This window comes from Thermobia domestica, chromosome 9 (genome assembly GCF_964235325.1).
Source record: "Thermobia domestica chromosome 9, izTheDome1.hap1.1, whole genome shotgun sequence".
In the NCBI taxonomy this organism is placed as follows: Eukaryota; Metazoa; Arthropoda; class Insecta; order Zygentoma; family Lepismatidae; genus Thermobia; species Thermobia domestica.
In genome coordinates this window covers 59,329,065-59,351,384 of record NC_137462.1, presented here as the reverse complement: position 1 = coordinate 59,351,384, position 22,320 = coordinate 59,329,065, and the positions used below count along the sequence as shown (strand labels likewise).

Sequence of the window (22,320 nt, the reverse complement as noted above, 5' to 3'; positions counted from 1 at the left end):
TTTTACACGCTTTTTTCACGTAGACTACAAATAAAAAAAAATCCTGTCGGCCTTGTTAAAAGAATGATGATAACACAAGATGACACTATATATGGCGTTCTCCCAAACCATGAGCTTACTTGCTAGAAGCCTATTGATTAATAAAACAGAAGGGTCACAGAATATTAAGAATAAAAGCTGTTATTAACATATGAATTATTTAATACGCATTTGTCCTTGTCTTTCGACACACAAGACCGATAGTTTAACTTTCTAAGAAGAACGTAATTTATTAAAAGAAAAGAAAGAAAGGAACAAGGAATGAAATAAATGAATCCGCCATTTTGTGCCCACGTATTTATACTAGTTGTCAGATAACAAGCAGGTTTTAAAGGTCCTTATGAATTTACTTTTTACTTCTTTTTGGAATTCACAAAAGTTCTTCATTTGTTTACTCTGTGGTGTGAGCTTAAACTAACAAGAAGTGAGTTATCTCAACCTTCTTTCTTGACTTAAAACTTCAGAACAAGTCACGGAAGACATCTTAGTATGCCCACGTTGTTACTCCATTTTAGGCAACCCCCATAATATGCAAAAGAGAATCTTTTGTTGTTTGAGGTCGATGCATTCATAGATGGAGCACAGAAATGTTGCAAAAAAAAAAAAAAAAACGTAGTCAACAATTAAACGCCTTGTCCTATGACGTTAAAAAAAACAATAATAAAGATAAATTAGCCTTGTATTTTGTATGGCCGACAAGAGATTCAAATTATACAGAACGAAAGTTAAGAAATCAAGTAGACATTATAATTTCTTTTTTCAAAGAAAGAAAAATCATCTTCTCACCCACATGCATGATTGTGCACATCTGTTGTAGCGTATGTAAAGTAGCTAGCCACCTGTGTGTATATATTATTATTACGCAACTTTGAAACAGAACATGACCCGTTCTAACATAAGATTTCTGTGAATAACCAATTTCTGTTTCAGCTGCCCACTTACTGTTGATATATATCGCACAAAGTAACTCTTGAAAATTAAAACGTATGTATTAAATGTCAAAATACAGCTTTTAGTTGTAATTATGTGGTATAATAAGTGATCATTAATAAAATTTCCTGACACATAGCCCTCGTATTATACATTTGACTCTGTTTTAAGTATGATTAAACGCAGTTCAAAAAATGACCTATTAAAATAAAAGGGTGTTACTGAGGGAGGAGATATGATATTTACTGGATACAAAGTTCTGTCTTCCTTGTGCTGTAAAGTGGAAAAGTGACGCCTCGGTGCCAGAAAGATAACCAATTTTTTGACTTCCAAACTATATTATATAAATATTATTGACATGATATAGTTCCCCATACTTATACAAGTCCATTTCTCAAGAACAGTAGTTCGTATCAAGTAGTGACTGTATCCATAAGGGCCAATTTCCCATAGCACGAAAAAAAAAAAAAAGGTTAGTTCGATCTGTCTTTAGATAGCTCATACACGAAGATGATTGGAAAGATCGAACTCGATCTTTTTAAAAAAATGAAAATATAGGTGAAATGGTACAAGTTTCCTAGTAGATTCTATTGTGTAAAATGTTACAATTTTCTAGATACTAACAGTTTGAAGTAATTTCCCTAAAAATGATGGTGGGTAAGCTTCAAAGTAAAGGAATTAGAATTTATACGTACTGATCTTTTACTATCAGTTGAAATTTAATCGTGTGCACTAAGTAACAGAACAGAGTGAAATCTTTGTGAATAAGAGGGAATATATATTATTTCTTACACTGTCTAAGAAGTCCGTGGTTCGATCTCAAACCATGTGAATTTATGGTCAATGATATATTATCTGGGCATTTTTTCGGGATTCTGCTGTTTCCTCCAACATTCTCATTCCACAATTTCTTCCATAATCATTTACTCTCAGTAACCATTTTTCTACCTTAACTTACAGGTATAGTCACGGGACACTAAACTAAAAATTTCACTTTACTTTTGTTCCAAAGCAATAATATTAATTTCCTGATTTCATATTTCAGCAGAACAGAATATACGAGGTGTGATCAAAAATACGATGAATAATTTTATTAGAAACAAAGTAATAAGTTTATATGGAATTTAATTTAATCTCCTTCAAAGTGCTGTCTTTGGACAGCAATGCAGTTATCCCAACGTTGAATCTATGACTGGAAACATTTCTGGAAGGTTTCTTTTGGAAGGCGTTCAGCTGCTCTGACGTGGCCCTCTCAATATCAGGAATGGTGTCAAAACGTTTTCCTCTAACGTAAGCACGGTTTAATTTTTACCAAGAGCCAGAAGTCGCGTGGTGCGAAATCTGGAGAGCACAGCGAATGTGAATAGACAGGATTTTTTTTAAAGGTCAAAACCTCACAGACCAAAAGAAAGTTGTAACACGCCTCGTTATCGTGGTGAACAAGGAAGCTATTTGCCCATTTAATCGGCGGTTAAAATGTTTTTTACGGACCCATACGAGATGTTTAGTTCTTTGAAAAGCTCTCCAATAGTCATTCGCCTGTTTGAACAAATCATTTGAACCACTTTTTGCACGTTTTTATCTGTTATTGAAGTCGAAGAAAGTCGTAATTGTTGCTAGTTTTCAATCGACTCCTTCAATGCCACCACTTCATCGCCATACACTGATTTTGATATTTCGTGAGCTTCTTTGGCATATTTTTGCCGAAAAAAAAAACCAATGTTGGTGCGCGACAAACACTCTTAAGAGTCTTCATCCCGGCGAAATTAAAATACCGCTAATTTTACAGTAATTATGTGATATCTTCAAATAGATAAAAGATAATTGAAATATGGAACAAGAGCGCCTTAGATAATATTATTTTGCGTGAGGCACCATTATCACAAGTCACCTAGCGGCTTTCCGTTTTCAGCTGTTTAGAAACGCGAAAATAAATGCCGATTTTCAAAATGGCTCGAAATCGAAAGCAGATAAGTGAGTCGTGATAACGGTTTCTCATGTAAAATGATATTGTCTAGGGCGCTCTTGTTCCACATTTCGATTATCTTTTATCTATTCGAAGATATCACATAATTACTGTAAAATTAGCGGTATTTTAATTTCGCCGGGATGAAGACTCTTAACACGTTCTCTGGAAGCCAACTAACAATCACAACTCGTTCAAACTCGACACTGAGTGTACAAAAGGTTTAGACTACCAGGCTTACTAGTTGAAATGGATACAATATCGGTAAGTGGCACTGTTCAACTACATTTACCTTACTTTTTGATCACACTTTGTACGTAAGAAAAATAGTGTGATATGAGGACACGTTTGTGTGGTCTGCGTTGCAGTGAATATGCAATTTGCGTTTGTTTATTTACGCGTTAGAATTGCCGCCAGAAACACTTGAATTTAGGAAAAGTGTTCTTTCTAAGCTCTGAATGTCAAGATCAATCAATGAATAATAAAAGTTGAATCTAAATAAATGAATGTATTCTGATAATAAATTATGTAAGTAGGACTAACAAAGATGTTAAATGTACGTACCGTAGTAACAGATTCTGAAAAATACGACACATCTTACGTTTTTCAACAGTGGAGTGGGACATCAGTTGTTAATGGGTAATCAAAGTATCTACTGGATTTTTAAATATATTTTAAAGAAATAAAACAAAATAAACAATCATTCCTTTGATTTGATGTTCTATGTAAACTGTGAGACAGACGTGTAACACTGAGCGTTCTGAGAAAATAGCAACAATCTTGGTACTTATAAATCGTATGCTCTGTTTACATTTTAAAATCTGATACGCTGAATGTAATTTGAGAACCATCATGTATGGATCTACTGCTGCTGCTGCTGTATGTGTGTGTTTTTACTGGCTTGATCCGTACTTTCGTTTTATTTGCGAAATATTTTGTCACGGTCATTTTATATATTTTATTTCGTCTTTCGACATCACTTTCGAGTGGACGTCTGCAGAACAATCTTTATGATTTATTTATGAATTTTCAACTCTTGTTTACAAACTAGTAAGATAGGACAGAAACTAAAAAAAAAAAAAAAATAAAATAAAAAATAAAATAAAATAAAATAAAAAAAAGAAAAAAAAGACCAGAAACCGATTTAGAGAGACTATGGCTCGACTTCCAACCTATAGCTTTTATTTTATTTAAATTAGATTTTACGTTATTCCAAGAGACACTTCGATAATAACTTTCTTTACAATGGTTCGTGGGCACACGATATCTGTAAAAACTCCCGATAATGGAAATAGGATATAATATACAAAGGACGTTCAAGTCAATCCGGGACTTTTTTTTTTTTTAATAGAACAAATTTCAAGGAACTGAAATTGCATTTAAGTAGCTTTAACACTAGGATCCTGTGAGCCGCTCGCGTGAGCTGCAGGTGCTAGCTTTACATTGTCTTAAATGTACGCCTTCACACATGCGCTTCGATGCAAGTGAGATGCGGCTCTGAGCTGCTATGAAGATCTCCCAGCCAGCCCTTCACACGTGAGCGTGAACTCTTGAAATGAAGAAAAGTGTACATATATTTGATGTTGACAATTTTCTGATTTTGGTGTTACTCTGATGAAATGAACACTTTATACTATTATACAGTTTGTCAAACAAAGATATAGACATGCTGAAGTAATTGTACAATTATCTTTTATCTTTCCTCAGTTTAGGAAACAGACTGTAAAATGAACTTTCAAGTCTTGATCAATTTATAGGATGAATCCACATTGCTCTATATCTTCTTTTCCTTTTTTTTTCTTTCTTGCAATTTATCACCATAATTAAAGCTGTAACTTCTTCTGGCTCTAGTATGGCTGCCATTATGGTATCACGATCGTTTCAGCGGCTTAGAAGTATTCAATACCTTCACACTACAGGTTCACTTGAGCGGTTCACAAAATCCTAGTGTGAAGGAGATCTTATTCTTCCACATAATCCACTGCTACAGTTACACATTTATTCCAGAGTTTAACTAATGCTGGGAATGCTTAAGCATAAAAGGATTTGTCAGTACACATGATATTCTAGGACAGTCTGTTTCAATTCATTATCATTATGGAAGCGTTGACCTCCGAGGAATTATTTTAGGGGTCCTAGCAGGTGGAAATTACCTGGTGCCTAGTCTGGACTATACTAAGCCGGTATTTCAACTCAGTGCAGACTTTAACTCTTCTGTTCCAATTGACAGCAGAAAACTGTTTTGAAACACACCGTGTACTTACTTTTCGGAACAGCAAATGGTTATGAATAATTTTGTTGACTGTTCTTAACGAAATATTCCGCATCTTTGGAATTTCACGATATGCGAGATGTTTAACGTGTGGAATGTTCCCAGGAATGACTGCTCTGAGCTGGGGTTTACCACGACCGGGATCGTCCGTGACACACGTACGACTATCTTTGAAGCGCTTGCACCATTCAACTGTCTCATCGCGCGCCGTGTTATGACTGAGGTCTTACGTAAATTTCAGCTGGTTTTATGCCCTCTTTCACTAAAAAGCTTCATCATCACATGCTGTTCGTGTAGACGTTAGAGTATAGCATTCGTTTCGATGCACCTACAGGTTAACGTGGGATCTGAGCCACATGAACTCCAACCGGGAATCGAATTCAGATCTCCTGCGCCGAAGACGCATACGCTTACCATATAGCCATAAGGGTGCTCTATATGGCTTTGTACTATAAAATTCAACATCTAGGAAACATTTAATTTGAACATAGTTCCACACAGAGACGCACTCAGATTTTTTTTTCGGAGGGAAGGGACAGCACTCGGTGGACCCCGTGGCTGCGATCCAGGTTCCACATTATACCGTACTTACCGTGTACAATCCTGCATCTGGAAAGTATGTCTTTTAAACAATATCCTTACTGGCTCCATGGTATTCCCATCCTGTACAAACCAGTATTGGTCCCAGACTACAGCTACCTTCTACAAATTTTTTGGTACAGTCCGCAGCAAAAACCCGCAACATGAGCATGTAAGTTTATTGTAAAACGACGAAGTCTTTTGCTCCAAAATAAGTGAGCAGGGGAGGACACCGAGGTTTTTCCTGGCGTGATTCGTGCCGCTTAGACGTTATGTTGATTTCCTGCGCTGTTAGGCGTAGTTTCATAATAAACTTACAAGCTCATGTTGCAAGTTTATGGTTGCGGACTGTACCTAAATACATTGTTTGGGTCATGTATGGTAAAATTTATGAAAATGAATTACGACGTTAAGGTGTTGCCTTTTGCAAATTCGTTCACGGGTTTTATATTGCTTTTATACTTTTTTTTTTTTTTAACCATGAGTGGGCCACAGAAGGTTGTCATTTCTATAACTAGAAATGCGTTGCATTAAAAGCAGTGATGAGACCAGCTTCAATTTCTTTAGGGGGGGGGGGTTGTAAGAGGGAGGTAAAAGTTTTGGAATAACAGCTATTTTTTGTACACCGAAAAGGGCAGTTTTATAATATTTGACATGTATTAAATACAGTCTGGGGACAGTCAGGGGGAAGATGTAGCCATCACAGGAGCGTCCTCCCCCTTGACGCTTTTTGGCATCATCATGTTTAAAAGATTTAGTAGTGTCATTAAATACAAAAGTGAGACCAACTCCAAAGAACCACAATATATAAAATAAAATTTGAAACACACGCATTGATCTCGCCAGCTTTAATTTCTTGGGAAGGGGATAGGGGTGGAGAGGCATAGACATTTTGGAGGGACAGTTCTTTTTGTATAGTCCTACCGAAAATCATAGTTTTGTATTACTTTACCTCCATGACAATATAACATGTCTTGGGAGGGGAGCACTCGAGGGGAGACGATGTCAATGAGGGGCACCTGCCCCCTCTTGCGTTGCCATGATCACACGTATATCCAGGATCATTTTATAAGAATAAAGAACAAATTGTGAATTAGAAATACTTCTCACAAGAAAGTATAAAATAAATTCCGAAGAAGTAACACAAAAAGAAAGAAAAAGAGAGAAGAGGGTGCTAAAAGGGAAAACGATCAAGTGCAAGTGAAAGATGTTTCTAAGTGACCTCTCGTGACGATTTGCAGAAGCACTGTGACGTCATTTGCTCTAATTCCTTCTCCCCTCCCATGTACAACTTGCAATATCTTAATCACGTGTCTTGAAATACATCAATAGATTTCATTGTTAAGTAAGAATCGTTATTTTTTTTTATTGCAGTGATAGTTGCAAAAGCAAATTATTCTCCTTGGGATCTGTGATGTTAACCATATGGCACAACTAACCACACGTGGCTATTCGTACTTAAATTACGTAAAATAAATCACAGTTGATTATAACTGATAATCTTAAGAAAAATAAAATAAGTAGAGGTAAATTATATTGGGTGAATCTTACCCTATAGGAAGGTTTGTATATTACACAACGATCTTACATAGTGTTGCCGATGATACGAAAAAATTCTCATCACATCTCAAAGAGCATTTGAAACCGAATACCGAAAACCGAGTTCTTTGTTTAAATTCGAGACAAGAAACATGACAATTCTCATGTCGTTTTCGAGACGAGACTAAAAATATTACAATTCTCATATTTTTAAGATGAGACAAGAAACATGATAACTCTCATGTCGTTTTCGAGACGAGACGAGAAACATGACAATTCTCATGTCGTTTTCGAGACGAGACGAGAAACATAATTCTCATGTCGTTTTCGAAGCGAGACGAGAAACATGATAATTCTCATGTTGTTTCCGAAACGAAAGAAGAAACGTGATAATTCTCATGTCGTTTTCGAGACGAGACGAGACGAGTAACATGATAACTTTCATGTCGTTTTTCATTACAATTCTCATGTTTCCGAAACTAACCTAGAAACATGACAATTCTTATGTCGTTTTCAAGACGAGACGAGAAACATGATAATTCTCATGTCGTTTTCGAAGCGAGACGAGAAACATGATAATTCTCATGTCGTTTTCGAAACGAAAGAAGAAACGTGATAATTCTCATGTCGTTTTCGAAACGAAAGAAGAAACGTGATAATTCTCATGTCGTTTTCGAGACAAGACGAGACGAGTAACATGAGAACTCTCATGTCGTTTTTCATTACAATTCTCATGTTTCCGAAACAAAACGAGAAACATAATAGTTCTCACGTCGTTTGGGAGAGAGATGAAACAAGAAACATGATAATTCTCGTGTCATATCGAGATGAAACGAGAAACATGATAATTTTCATGTCCTCGAAGCGAGACGAGAAACGTGATTCTCATGTCGTTTTCGGGACGAGACGAGAAACGTGACAATTCTCATGTCGTTTTCGAGACGAGAAATTTCATGGCTCTCATGAGCAACCACGTTTCAGATCTGAAATTCTGTTTTAGCGTTACATGAGTCATAGTATAACAATTATAAATTGATAAAGTACGAACACAATGAAGAGGATTTATCACGTTTCAAGATATGCAAAGTCCAATATATCCAATTGTAAAATACTCCAATAATAAATTGGCTTGAATGTTGTTATATAACACTTTGCGTGGACCTCCCATAATGCGGAAGGATTCTGTTAAGGTAGATGAAATTGGACTTCTCAACTTATTAAAATAATGTCATATTTTCAAATTATAAATTACATCACGAAATTTGATTATTTTGTAAAAAAAAAAAAAAAAAAAAAAATCCATCAGTTCTCGTTTTGGAGAAGATACATGAATATTAATGAAAAATCCAATTAATACAACTAAATGTTGGAAGATATTAAATTAATATGTTTGTTGATTGTTAGGGGTATGTTTTGTCACCGCTAGAAGAGTTTGTTATCAGTGTTAGGAACATACATTACATAAATAGCTACATACAATCTGTTCCATCCGAACCAGGGGTAAGAGTGAAGGGGAACGCATGGGGATGTCGTCCCCCTACCTCGAAAAATTGTACGGCGTCCCTCCAGTTCCTAAAAAAATTACAATGGTCAAAGATAGCCAGGGGGAACGACGTGGAGTCATGCCGCTACCTATCGCCCCCCCACCATTTCAGATCTACTTTTACCCCTGATCGGTAGTATCACTTAGTGGCAATGAACTACATACTGTATATTTTTAAAGCGCCATAAAGGTTCGTTTTTGTCGATTTTCTCGGAAATTACTCATCAAAAGAAACCCTGAACCATCTTTTTTTTTTTTTTTTTTTTTTTTGAACTCAATACCATTTATCAACTGGCATAAGCCTTATCTTTAGACAAGATTTTAGTTAAAGAGAAATTAAAGTTTAAAAGTTATTCATAGTTTTAGGCTATATCTCATTAACAATTTAGGCTATATTTCATTAACAATACTACACGCTATAGTCCTGCTAGGGTAATAATAAATGAAGACCTTGATGGGCTTATAGGCCTATTTTAGTATCAGTTTCACGTTAATATGTGGCACTGTTCTTGCACAGCATCGATTTTTTAGGTTTTCAAAATATTTTTGTTTCGAGATTCTCAAAAACTACGCATGAGTTATTGCACTGATATATACCATTTTGTTCAGCTCAATGGGATCTATTCATCGGTATATGTCTCATCTTTGGACATCCCCCCCCGTTACATCCGAATAATACTGTAGAATATACAGGGTGTTTCAAGACAACACCGACAACATTTGGGAGGTGATTCCTTACACCAAGATAAGACGAAAAGTATAGACCAACCTTGGTGCACAAATGCTTCCTTTCGGAGTTATAGACTGCCGAAAACATGATAAAAATTAATTTTAAACGTCCATAGCTCCGAAACTATGGGACCTACAGTAGACGCGTCAAGACTTTATTTAGGAACTAGTATGTACCTTATCCAAATATCCATGTTTCATAATGCTGCGGTACTTCCGTAACAAGGTGGTTATTTATAGAGGTTTTTATAGAGGTGGTTTCTGAGCACTTCAAATTATAAGACAGTAGCCAAACTCCCTCTCCAAAACTTGTTGTGTGAACGTCTTAGGATTCTGAAACATGTATTTTTGGATTGCCCACATATTAGTTCCTAAGTGAAGTCTTGACTCGACTACGGTAGGTTCATAATTTCGAAGCTATGGGCCTTTAAAGTTCATTTTGTCATGTTTACGGCAGCATATAACTCCGAAAAGATCCATTTGTGCACCCAGGTTGGTCTATACTTTTCATCTTATCCTGATGTCAGGAATCACCTCTCAAACGTTGTCGGTGTTGTTTTGAAACACCCTGTATAATTTTTCTCTATATTCCTTCCACACAAGGGCCGCGGTGGCTTGTCCTTGATTCAATCGTTCCTTGGCTATTGCATGACATGGGGTCCTCGATTCGATCCAAACTCGTGCCAAAAAAGAGCTCTGCGGTGGACAAACACCATGTGAGTGGGTTTTCTCGGGATTTTCCCGTTTCCTCCCACTTTTTTCCTTCCATTCATTTCTCATTATTACCATCTCCTCCAGCTTAGCCCGCATAACATGGGAGCAAAAGTTGAAGATTTCATTTCATTTTTTCTTTCCACACAATGAAAAGGGAACAAAGTTTTAAAATATTTTAATGCTGGCTCGTGCGACCGTCACTACTCTCATATATTTTAAAATTATTTTCTTAATTTCTATCTATCTGATAAGCAGCCGAACTTTCTCTCTCTTTTTCTTTTTTCTTTTCTCTCTCTCTCTCTCTCTCTTTTTGGTATAAACACGACAATGTAGGTAAAGAGGAAGATAAAGGCGTCGACGGCGACGACGGGGTAAGTGGAGATTATGATTCAGGTGGCAGCAACATGGATTTTGCAAGATTGTAAAAGGTTAGTGTACTATGAAAAAGCTATTACAATAAGCTGTAAATATTTCTAGTTTTGAATAATTATCATTCTTTTGCTTTCAATTTTCTATTTTCTTTAGTAAATCTGTTAAAATTTTGTGAAATACAAATGAGCGTCTTGTATCCCGGAAAATACGACGATCAAGAAGAGAAGCAGAACAAAATGGAAACAGATTTGAAGGTAGAATGAAAGCAGATAAATTTTCTGTCACTTTCGGAAATAAAATATAGCTGCTGCGGCTTCTATCAGAAGCTTTCTACCATGTTGTTAACTAACCCAACCTCTGCAGCCTCACCTTTCCTGTTTGACATATCCAGTCATGCTACACAGAAACCGATCCCACATGCAAACACAGGGTGATCGTGTTTTTCTTCCTCCTTATATGGTTTGGGACAACATTCAATACATATACAGTGTTCCTGTATATGACAGAAGACAGTGGCTGACAGTTGTTCGCACGGGATTAGAAAGTTCTACGAATCAACTGCTTGGATGACGCAATTTTATTTGTTCATTTCCTTTTCTCCTCTTTCACTGGAAGTTAACGCGTTTTTTTTTCTTCTTCGGTTTGCATCAAAATTCAGGGTAGCACTTTTCAAAGTACAAAATCGATAGACTAACCCTTATTTATTCGTACAAGAATTTTACTTATATAAATTAAGAATGCTGCAAATAAACCTGAGAGCCCACTTATACTTGAAAATATGAATAATGAATCATTGGAAGGAATATTCGAAAGATTTTAATCAGGGCCTATATTTAGAGGTACAATTCCCCCACCCCTTTTTCTTCACTTCCAGCTCAAATAGGATATATAGGCTACTTAAAAAAGTAAATCTGAAACACGCGTTTATTTTAAACGGAAGGTCCAAATATCAAATTTGATTTTTCAAATTTAAAAGATGTCGAGATATGAACATTTAAAAATGATAATTAGAACCCTTACCCTCATTTCTTTTCACCTCTTCCCTTTTTTTTTTTCTAGGCCAAGTATAAAAAAGTACTGAATTGTGTGTTTAATTAGGTTCAAATGAATGGTCTAAATACTGAATTTCAAGTCTCTAAATTTAATGGTTTCCGAGACATGGATACCTTATTAAAATAAATTTAATCTTCATTTCTCCTCTTCCAAAAATTTAGAAAAAAAAATCCTTAGTAGTATCGTACGTTACAAATCCTATGTACTGCCCAAATATCAAGAAACTAGCTTAAGTGATTTGTTCTACGCGTTGATCAATCATAAATTTATATTATGAGTTTAACGTCAATTTCAGCAGCGAGTCTATGTGAGACGGGACCTATTGATTAAAGTGGAATCTGAACCACATGAGCTTCCGACGGGAATCGAACCCGGGTCTCTCACGTCAAAGGCGCGTGTGCTAACCTCTTAGCCACGAAGGAGCTCTCAGGAGTTTATATTATAGGTGTATACTTAGGCAGAGATATTTGTAGCTTGTTATTATATTCGTAATTAACTAAGTTTACAATGAACAGAAAGTTATGAGGATGAACATAGAATGTGGTGGTGGAGAAGATGGTACTATTATCAAGATATCATTGAGTTATTGGTACAGAGTTTTACAAATAATAAAAGATACTTAAAAAGAAAGAAAAATACGGATTTAGAGCATTTACCGCTGCATTTGATAAATTATCATTTAATAACATTAGTGATGTAATATCCTCTTTTGTGTTTAAAAGATGTAATCAATACACGGAAAATAATTGAAAACACTTTGAAGATTTGATTTATGTAACCTAACTTAATGTTATGATAGAACTTGTAATAAATTTCATAGTAATAATTCATTTGAAATGCACTATCGTCACGTGACTTTTGAATCATCCTATGGATAATTGCTACAGGAAGTTTGACCATCATCGCTGATTTATAAAAGAGCACGTACTGAAACTAATGTCACGTAGCAGTTTGCTGTAAACTTATGTCTCACAGAGATTGCTTTGAGAAATAGACGGATATGTGGAAATGTTATCAGTGAATTTTACCAGAAAAATGTAATATTAAAAGGAATGAATGTATCAAGGGTATAAAACAAGAACATTATATCAGTTGAGTTCCTGTCCTTATTAACTTTTCATGAATCAACACTTTGGAATCCTCATTTTGTTTTAACAGAGGAAAGAGTTATTTCTTTCCTCTTTCTTAACTTCTTGTATACTCATTTAATGTCTTGCTCCGAATAAATAAATTTCTCATATATTTTTCTCTGAAGTGTTTCTTAAGTTTTTGCGTAAATTATTATTATTTTATTTATTCTGAAATCACTGTCAGTTCCTATAACTAGAAACTGAAAATATTTTTTCCACAATCGTCGATTAGTCTCTTCGCTTTGCCGCTAAAAAAAAAAAATACTATTTTTAATATTATTAGTTCTTGCGATCAAGCCTTCTGACTGCTGTACCTATAGGTTAAAATCGCACATAATTAGAAGCTCTAAGTGGTTATATTTAACAAATTTATTCTTTATGAGTTTGCACACATGCGGTTACAGAAATACTGATCCATAAATCTAAATACGTATGGTTACGGCCCTTGTCCTACTTTGAAATAATTAAATTGAAATAAAGTTTTTAAATCGTCACAATAGTTTTAAATCGGCAAATTGCCTACACGTTATCGCCATCTGTTGGCGTTAAGTGGGCAGTAGCACCTATTAGCATGACTCTTTACTATTATGATTTAGTGTGACTCTTTACTATCAGGAATTAGCGTGACTGTCTACTATCAGGAATTAGCGTAACTGTTTCCTATCAAAAATTAGCGTGATTGTTTACTAATCAGGAATTAATGTGACTGTCGATCAATAATTAGCGTGACGGTTTACTATCAGGTATTAGCGTGACTGTTTACTATCAGGAATTAACGTGACTGTCTATTAAGAATTAGCGTAATTGTTTCCTATCAACATTACCATGACTGTTTACTAATCAGCAATTAGCGTGACTGCCTATCAAGAATTAGCGTGATTGTTTAATTGCTTTTTTCTCTGTTAAATATCCAGTTATTTTTTTCATTCTTCTTCTCCACATTCTCATTTGTGCGATTTCTTTTCATCTTATTTTCGTAATGATTATTATTATTATTATTATTATTATTATTATTATTATTATTATTATTATTATTATTATTATTATTATTATTATTATTATTATTATTAGTATTATTAGTATTATTATTATTATTATTGCCCAAAATGGACAATAAGATAACTTACTGTATATTTGACACATTTTATATCTTTGTTGGAAGAAAATCCATATTTTTCTTCTTTCCGAACCGTGTACTTGTTTTCATTTATTCCTCACAAATTCGTTTTTTTTTTGGGGGGGGGGAGGATCAGTGGAGCAGTTGTAGAGCGTTTACCTCTGGTGCATGCGGTTCCTGATTCGATCCCCAGACAAGTAAGTTTGTAGTGGACAACCACGTCGTGAGTTTTTTCGGAGGTACTCCCATTCTCCTCCTATATTCTCATTCTACTAATTCTTCCATTATCATTCACTTGCCTTAATCATCCGTCTCCCTTAGCTTAAAAGACATAATGCTGGAACGTTAAAACTGCAACATTTTTGGAAGATAAATTCATATTTTTCACTAATCTTAAGCACAACGTTCAATGTTCCTCCAGTGGCTCCTCATGGTCAAATGGCTAATGTACGTATGTGTGATTTCTGTACATATGCATCCTCGGTGACGTGTTCCAGTAATCTAGTAATTGTTTTTGCAGGGAAGCCACTAGTGGAGAGAAACGGCATATAATATGAGGGCTGATTTTGCAAGACGGTTGTTGTGCACACCCGGCAACTGCACCAGATTCAACCCTCAGTTGTAGTCGGAGCCCATGCTAATACTTGGCGACACCGTGGTCCAGTGGTTAGAGCGGTCCCTTGGTCCCAGTGGTTAGAGTGGTTCGTGTGGTCCTGGGGTTCGGTTTCCCGCCTGTACCTCACGATTTTCGGCACCCACCAAGCGTCGTGAAGCAAAATGCGGAGTCTCGTGAGTAAAAGACGTGACGGTCACTATAAAATATACCACATTGACTTGACACCTAGTCTTCCGTTTCAGGCGCTGCTGTCGGCTGAAGAAATTCCACTCTCTTTCGCTAAGGCTCTATCGCTTAGCAGCTGCTGAACCCTTATTGGCTCAACGCGTGGGTGTGTCGGGGTGTGAGCTTTGGTTCACATTTTTGCCACGGCTCAAGACATTTTGGCAGCACAATAGGTCTAGAAAGTTCCTGATGCGCTTGTTGCAGGCAAGGGCGCTGACCACTTGTTAGTCACAAGGTTGGACGTAGTTCAACCAGTTGCTAACAGATGACGTTGGAGTGGCTCAGGCTCATAAGGGCTGTCATGCCAGTAGTTAGTTATTTTATTATCCTTCATAACCTCGGCGTTGCATAAGAACGCAAAGAGTAACATCTCAAAAACCAAACGTGAATCCGTGTTGGATTCTCGGGGGAGGGGGAGGGAAGGAAGTTGCGTCGGATAAAAACAAAATAATGGCTCGGATTCCATTTGCAGCAATACATTCTGTCTCATAGCTCCCGTACATTTGAAGTATTAAATCCTGTCTCATAGAACATCTGTACATTTGAAGCATTAAATTCTGTCTCATATAGCAGCTGTACCAAACGGAAAAATAACGTTCCGCCATACGTGTCGCGAGTATCGAGAGTGTAAGTTTCTCATGGTTCCATCCAAAGTATTTTTTTTCTTTTCTTATTGAGTCAAAACTAGTGCCCAGGACACAGCAAATCAAGCTGTTAATTTAAGAGTGTTAATCACTACTAACATATAAGAATAATTACATTCCTTAGCGCCTCTGCAAATTATCGTAGCTTGTATTGTCTATGCTCACCTTTTATATTGCCACTACCAAAGAAATTAGTGCCAGCTTGTGAATTAAATATATAACAGGATGCAGAGAAAGACAAATGAAAGAATGTTAAGGCAATGCCGGAAACAACGCTTACGTCATTGTATCTGGTTCTCTATGATATACATTCCCACAGGAAGTTTTATAAAATATTAATAGCCTATTACTAATATTAAACTATGATTTAGAGAATAATCGAATCCAATTCACACCAATCGCACCAAAAGCTGGAACAATAATTCAGGATCATGTAATCAATGTTCTAATAATCAAATTCAACATTATTCCAACAATTGTCCATTATTGAAAACTACATTGTGGATAATACTTGTGTAACAGTTTCACATTGTTAATGCAAGTGAATGATGATGGAATAATTGGTGGAGTTGAATTGAGTTGACTTTGAAAATGAAATGAAATCTTTGAGTTTTACGTCCCACGGTTATGCCGGTTAGGCTAAAGAAGACGGTGATTATGAGAAATGAATGAAATGGTGGAATGAAGAAAGTGGGAGGAAACGGGAGAACCCCGAGAAAACCCACGCACACGGTGTTTGTCCACCACAAAGTTTCTCTTGGCGAGGGCTGGGATCGAACCCGGAACCCCAAGCACCAGAGATGAACGCTCTACCACTGAGCCAGCGCGCCCCCTGAGTTGACTTTGTGGTGGAATTCGAAACACTACTGATTAACGTGGAATTCGAAACACTTGAGCTCCCACCGGGAAACGAACCCGGGCCTCGCGCGCCAAAGGCACGTACGGTAACCGCTTAGCCATGAAGGAGCTTGGAATAATTGGTGGAGTGAGAATGTGGAAGGATACGGTGTACCCTGAGAAAACCCACGGATACGATGTTGGTATTATTACTGAACTAAAAGGACTTCGTTCCACTATAGACGTTTTACATTCCGTGTATCAACGCAACATATGTCATCACATCAATGGTGTACCCAGGTCTGTATCCATGGGGTCTAGCCCTCTCTAAATTTTTGCTGGTCCCCCTAAAATTTTCACGGTAAGGTTGCAAATTAACTATAATATAGTGATAAACTATTATATATGGTTGGATCGCCCCCTCCCAACTTCAGCCGGGCTCCCCCTACGTTTTTGGGCTTTCCCAGTGCCGGATTTACGTATAAGCTAAACAAGCTATAGCTTAGGGTCCCACTCTCTTGGGGGCTCCAAAAAATAAAGGAAAAAACTGGATTTACATTTTCAAAATATAAGAGAAATAGTAAATAAGATAAAATCTACATATAGTAACATTGCTTCCTATTATGTAAGTGCTATGATGTAAGTCAGTCCTAGGGCAACCTGGCCTAATTTTTAAAATATCACTAGTTTCTTCATTTCTGTGTATAGGACGCCTACGTTCATCTGGACACATAAAGGGCCCCATTACCTTCAATGGCTTAGGGCCCCACCAAACCTAAATCCAGCTCTGAGTGTACCGCTTCCTTTGACGCCACCCGGGGATGGTTTGGCCGTAATGACTATATTTAGTGGGTTTTGAGCCCTGAGTTGGTGGAAAATTTTCATGACTTATTGGTAACACGTAACGAAAGAGATTCCACAAGGAAACCACGGACGCGCCATCCACCATCAGCCTTGGCAGTATTTAGAATCGAACCAAGAATTATTCGCAACTCAAAAAGAAAAGCGTTCTGCCACAAAACCATCGTATAAAGGAAAACAAAATAAAAATATAAACGAAATTTAATGAAGAAGTAACATATACAACCTACTCTGTAGTTGTACACTCAAATTGATTTATCAATAGAAAACGGATTGAAATCTCCACAGGGAATGGGAATCTGGTTTCTGGTAAAACGTGTTCTTACTACTAAGCAAAGGCAGTTTATCGACAAATGTTCAAATAAAGTCATTTTTTCTTCTTTTGTTGATTTTCTCTTTCCTTAAGGATATATATCTTTTTTTAAAATCAGAGCACAACCAAGCATTATAGTCAAGTTTGAGAGTATTATTAATGATCTTAGACCAACCACAGTACCTCACAAGTTCTTACAAACTGTACAAAACAGGTAAAAATTACACAACAAATGTATAAAAAAGGTAGTTGGGGAGGGGTGGAGTGGATACACTCATACTGAGAAACTGAGGTAAGCATACCAACGAATTTTAACAGCTGTATAGTACTTGTAACAACATCTGTACGGAATTGTTGTCTACTTTACTTCATTTGTTTTTTTTTACTCGTTCTGTTTTTTTCTTTTACACAAGAAAATGTAGTCTATGCCGCAAGGTTAAAAACAAGTATGTAAAATAAATTAATTGAATTTCACATTTAATTAAGAATAATTATGTTACATTTACTACATAATTTTTGAAAAAATGGAATGACTGTTACTAAAAGAATAATTTATTTTTAAAAAGCTGTAAAACACTCTAAGTGCATTTTAAGTCTATGTTGAATTAATTAAAAAACTCGTAGTTCGATTCCAGTCCTTGTGGGTTTGTGTGGGTCGTATTCGTAACCCAAAACCAAGCTATTTGGCGTATCAGCCTTTTTTTGTGGGCCTGAGCTACTCCAATGCCATCTGATAGCGATAGGTTGAACCAGTGGTGCCCACCCCCTCATGTCCATGACGCACCCCCCTCAATTGTCTATTCGTAGGTGTTCTTCCATGAAAAAAAAAATCTTTTCGATTAATTTTTACACCACCTCAAACATATTTATATAGATTTTTACCCCTCCCAAATATTTCAATGACGCAGTTTGCGTCATAGCCCCCCCTTGTGGGCAACCCTGGGTTAAACTACGTCTAACCTACCGACGAACACGTGGTCAGTAGCCTGCATCGCCCTGTCTGTAACAAGCGTACCAGAAAGCTTTTTAGGCCAAGTGACCGTCTTGTCTTTTATTCACGTGATTTCCCAGCGTTACCTCACGACGCTTCACGTGGATGGAGAAGATTGAGAAGCACCGGCCGGGAATTAAACCCGGGAACATGCGGACATGAATCCAACGTTGTAACTACTAAACTAAGGTGTTTCCCGTATTCGTAACTTTCTTGTTTGTTTTTTTCAATTACCTGGCATCATCTTTATCTGGTTCATGCAAATAGAAATGGAATCTTTGAGTTTTACGTCCCATGATTATGCCGGCTAGGCTAAACGAGACAGTGATGATCAGAAGTGAATGAAATAATGGAATGAAGAAAGTGTGAGAAAAAGGGAGAACCCCAAGGAAACCCACACACATGGTGTTTGTCCACCACAAAGTTTACTTGGCGCGAGCTGGGATCGAACCTGGAACCCCATGCACCAGAAGTGAATGCTCTACCACAGAGCCACTGGTGAGACTTATAGGATTATGTTTTAAGTGCGTCCGTTCACCCAACCGTTACTGTGCACGATAACACTTGAACGGATGCGATTTTTTTTTGCAATAGATAGCTAGAGCGATTGTCACGGTTGAGTTCGTTAATGGAATCAATCCGTTAACGTATTAACGGATAACGGCGACTTTAACGATGGATATCTATAGCCAATATCGCGACGAATTTTCTTTCTTGCAACAGATAACAGAGAGACCTCGACCGAGTTCGTTAATGGATTCAATCCGTTAACATCGTAACGGGTAACGGTGACTTAAACGGTAGTTATCTATAGCCCAAATCCCAGTAAATAAACATTACCGAATTTTTCAATTTTTGTATTTTACAGTAGATAAGTAGAATGACTATTTGGGCCGATTTCGTTAATGGATAACGGCATATTTAACGGTGTGTATATATGTATAGAGAATTTATATCAATTTTATTCTTTTGTAATATATACAGATTATTTCGACTGAAATCGTTAATGAAGTTAATCCGTTAACATATTAACGGGCAGTAGTGACTTTAATGGTGGTTCACTTTAAATTTTACTTTTTAAAGGTAGATTCCTGCTCATCTTGAACTGTCAATTGCAGGGTCGTTTTATGGGTAGGACAAGCGGGACTACCATTCTACGTCCCGTGATCGTTGAGACCCACTGCTATGAAGAGGACTTAGCTAATAAGATTACTATTTGTAATTCAGTCTTCGGATTCAAAATCTTAAACCATTGCTTTGTAAGACATTTTTACGACTTAATACCCGGAAATTCACTTAAGTATAGAGGAATGTCACTATCACTGGATTGACATGAAAAAGTCTTAACTTGGTGCAAAATACTTTATTCATGGTGGATATGGAATTCTCTCCCACTTGACATCTTTGGCACCTCAATTTACGTTTGTCTTACGCCCCGCAAATTGACGACATGAGCGTGGTCAGTTGGGCGTGTTTGCGTTTTTAACGAATATACAAATTATTTTGATCATGGCCACTCGCAGCACAGAGTAAAGGGGCAATCCTTTCACCTTCTCATAGATTTTCGAAGGGCATTCAGTTTAATCACAGGGAGCACATTTGCCTTAAAAGATCAGGCGTCTATAGTTTAACCATCGATATGTAATACTCTACATATTGTTGTTTAAAACTAGTCTTTTTTTTTAAAAAAAAAAAAAAAAAAACTCCGACAGTAGTACTACTACCGTAATTCGAACAATATCAGGACTTAACGTACTGACATTCATTTTTAATTTTTTCTTCCAAATCACGTGTGTTTCCAACAGGAATCGAAGCCAGATATTTCGAATTAAAGGTAAGAATGCTATCCATTGGGTCGTAAAAGACAGGTGATGAGGTGATTTTGAGTTTAACGTCCCTTGCAGCATTGAGTCTATATGAGACGTGAACATACTGATTAACGTGGAATCCGAACCACATGAACTCCTGCCGGGAATCGAACCCGAGTCTCCCACGCCAAATGCACGTACGCTAACCACTTAGCCACAGATGAGCTCGGTCGTAAAAGAGGTTTTCGTCAGTCATTAATATATTAATAGAAGCACATTACTTGATAGTCTTTCTGGAAGCATTTCGATGCATATGTTTTGTAGTTTTAAGATGATCATTGTATTTATATGCAGAGTACTGTACGCTACTGCATGTTGCCTTAGATACATTTTAAACTACTTCGTATAAACCATTCCCAAACTCTTCTGTTCATTTTGAAAGCAGTAATAAAACATGCACTATACTTATTAACTAATATAATTATTTAATAGCCGACAACTAGTATGATCGATCGAAGGCATTAATTAGGTTGGCAGTTGCAAAAGTCCATGTGTCATGTAAATGAAATGAAATGAAATCTTTAGTTTTACGTCCCACGATTATGCCGGTTAGGCTAAAGGAGACGGTGATGATGAGAAATGAATCAAAATGGTGGAATGAAGAAAGTGGGAGAAAACGGGAGAACCCCGAGAAAACCTACGAGCACGGTGTTTGTCCACCACAAAGTCCACACGGCGCGAGCTGGGATCAAACCAGGGACCCCAAGCACCGGAGGTGAACGCTCTACCACTGAGCCACCGCGCCCTCTTCCATGTGTCATATGTTCGAATTCCGCTCGGAGTTTGGATGTTACGCACTACTTTTTCAATAATTATTTCATTTATTTACCTTACAGTCTAAACGAAACAATCTTGGGACGTAAAACTAACTCACTAACTAAATAAATAAAGTTACTTTTTAAGGAGCTTGATTTACAAAATCAAAATTCCTTTATCCTCTGTCTGTCCGCATGTCCGTCCGGGAGACAAAACCTAAAGAATTACGGATGGATCACCACCAGTATTGGCCACGATGCAGGAGGTTTGAAGTTAAGAATCGAATTCGTCAATGGAGGTAATCTACCAGTTGATCCATACGAGGTTCCTACAAATGCATTTTCCCTTGGCCGTATGCAACCCGACTATACCAAAACGCCAGGATGATTGCATATCGTTCAGTTACTTTCTAACCCTTTCAGTTTAACGTTCCACGAATATGCCCTTTTGGCTATGGGAGACAGATGATTTAGGCAAGTGAATGATGATGGAAGAATTGGTGGAGTGAGAAAACGGGAGGAAACGAGAGCACCCCGAGAAAACCCATGGGCACTATGTTGTCCACCACAAATTTACTTGGCCGAGAATCGAACCAGGGACACCACACACCAGAGGTAAATACTGAGCCATTGTGCCTCCACCTTCAGTTAATTTCTACATTCTAACTAAACTCTTTCGCGTCATGTACACGTGACATAGGTAGCTAATTGTTTTAAAAGCACAATTATGGTGTTTTTTTTTTTTACCCTGATAAGAATTAATAGTGGGTAATGAAACATAGAATACTCCTACATTTTATTCTAGTAGCTATTGTACGTGTCTTTGGTGCATGAGTTCCCGGGTTCGATTCCCTATGGGATAACATCCAATTCATTTCCAACTGTCCTACATATTCTCCCACTGCTGGCCATTCAATCAATCAACGAAAGGAAGGGGTTTCGGAAATAAGTCAGCCAGGGATTGAATCTAACTATATCATCCCAGCAGTTCATTCATTTAAAAAGAAAGTCCCTAAAATAGATGGATAATTAATGAAAATGAATGTTTATGGTGTAATTGGTAGAATTGGAATGCATGGATAAACGGAAAATCCCATAGAAAACTCATAGTTGCGATGTATAATACACCACATGACCTGACATCGAACCACCGACCCCTAGCACTAGAGATAAGCGCTCTTCCATTGAGCCGTTGTGCGGTCATAAGTGGAAATAAAAGAAATATCC

General features: G+C 37.0%; 2 protein-coding genes across 6 annotated transcripts in view; one reads left to right on the top strand and one right to left on the bottom strand.

The window, feature by feature from the left end:
* The window catches only part of LOC145694680 (beta-glucuronidase-like), a 353,601-nt gene that overhangs the window by 27,379 nt on the left and 303,902 nt on the right, over window positions 1-22,320 (top strand). The window lies entirely within an intron of this gene.
* Window positions 1-22,320, bottom strand: part of LOC145694679 (uncharacterized) — a 368,626-nt gene that overhangs the window by 345,335 nt on the left and 971 nt on the right. The window lies entirely within an intron of this gene.